A 1997-nucleotide genomic window follows, 5' to 3' on the forward strand; every position below is an offset into this window, starting at 1 on the left:
TCCCATTATTTCCTAGTTGCAGCAAAAAACTAACAAGCAAATTATTTCACCTCTTAAAAAATCATTAACATTTAAAAAATGGGATGAGGTAGAATTTCCTCCTTCCTAAAAGTGTTTCTAGAGCTACTAAAAAAACCCTTGCATTTACAAAATAGTTGATAAAAATATTCATCTGGATCATACAAGAAGGGAGATAGGGACCACTGATAAGATATGATATATGATATTAATCGGACTTGGCTTGTTTTTCTCTTGCTTCATCCAAGATTGGACTCTCCTGGATTTTAGTTTCTCCATTTTCCACTGGTAGATCTTCCTTAGGTTCCTGGTTAGCCACTTCGGCCTGTTTTCCCTTTACTCCTCTTTTTCCTTTCATTTCTTTTTTTTTTTTTTGTCTGCAAATTTGTCTTTTCCTGCTGCCTTTTTTTTTTTTTTGGCTTGGTTTCCACCCTTGCAAGAGCAAGTTTAGCTAACAACCTCACTGATCTCCTCTTGGGCTCCTCCTTCACCACCCCATCAGTGGAGCTGACCTTCCTCTTGAGCATCATGGTGGTGGGGCTGGCATGTGCTGGGTGGGGTGCCTGAGGGCCTCAGTGCATGGAGAAGCTTTGCAAACCTGGACTTCCTGTCCTTTGCATCTTCTCCCACCACCCAAACTGCTGGGACCCATGATCTCCAAACAGGTTTTTTATCTTTTGCTCCTCTTCTTCTCCTTCTGATTGATATTCCTATTGTATGGATATCATTACATTCATGTTGTCCTGCAGTTTCCTTAACCCTTCATCATTCTTTCGGAGTCTTTTTTTCTTTTTCTTGCTCCATCTGTGAGTTCTTTCTACCTTGTCCTCCACCAAGCTGATTCGATCCTCTGCTTTATCTAGACTGCTTTAGGTTCCTTCTTCTGTGTTCTTCAATTCAGAAATTGTATCCTTCACTTTCTCTTGGCTCTTGGTGATTGTTTCTATGTCTTTTTTCATAGTGATAGAGTTTTCCATAAATTCTTCATAGTTTCCCTATAGGTTTTGGTAACTTCTTTAATTTCATTGAGCTTTCTTATAACCATTGTTATGATATCAATACTTGATAATTGACTTGCTCCTATTTTGCTTAGCACTCTTTCTTAGGATTCCCCCTTTCCTTTCTATTGGGGGTTGTTTCTTCTTCCCATTATCCATGAGACCCTTCTTGTTTGCTTCTGCTTCTTAAATTGATCTGTTTTTGACTCCCTGAGTTTGTCATGTGCACTTCTATGGTAGGAGACTTTTGAGATTCAGTGGAGCAGTCTCTTTGATCTCCTGAACTTGATACTCTTGGGATGCTCCTTAGGTCATGTATATTTGTTCTCTGGATATAATTGGGTTTTGAATGTTGTTGCATCATTCTCCAGTGGGTCATCCTCTCCAGCTGTTTGGCTGAAGTCACTCTAACCCCCATGTAGTGTACGCTGTTGTGCAGGTGCTGCCAGAACAAAACCACAAAGCCCAGGAAACAAACTCACATCTGCAAAAATATCCACCCCTGAAATCCCACTATGAACAGCAAATGAACCAGTATTAATAATTTGTAAAGAGGTTAAGATGATTATAAGAAAGGAGAGTGGATATTAGATGACTTACTAAAAGAAAAAAAGATTTTGAGAGGGTAGAAGGAGGAGCACTAAAGTTGGGAGTCAGAGCAATGGGAAGAAAGTAAAATTTACATCATGAATAAGGGAAGTGTGTAATATTAGGTTTAAATAGAAAATAAAGTAAAATAAGGTGAGAGAGAGGAAAAAAAGAAAAAAGTAAATAAATAATAAAAATATAGTAGCCAAATTAGAGAGAAAGATCCACCACAGCCCTTTCAACAACAAATGAGCTAAAATTAATGTTGGTGGGATGGTAATAAAAGAGAAAAAGGAAAGAAAGAAAAGCTTAAGACATATCCAGAGTAATAGAAAGTGATTTTGAAATGATAGAAGGAGAGGGAATACTAGGAGTGAGGAATGAAACCCAAGC

The 1997-nt window shown here is 38.2% G+C and overlaps 1 pseudogene; it reads right to left on the reverse strand.

Moving 5' to 3' along the window:
- Window positions 1–226: 226 nt before the first annotated feature.
- Window positions 227–545, reverse strand: LOC128626209 (non-histone chromosomal protein HMG-14-like; annotated as a pseudogene).
- Between the last annotated feature and the right edge of the window lie 1452 nt (window positions 546–1997).

Source organism: Artibeus jamaicensis, unplaced genomic scaffold (assembly GCF_021234435.1).
Source record: "Artibeus jamaicensis isolate MK-2021 breed Jamaican fruit bat unplaced genomic scaffold, CSHL_Jam_final scaffold_461, whole genome shotgun sequence".
In the NCBI taxonomy this organism is placed as follows: domain Eukaryota; kingdom Metazoa; phylum Chordata; class Mammalia; order Chiroptera; family Phyllostomidae; genus Artibeus; species Artibeus jamaicensis.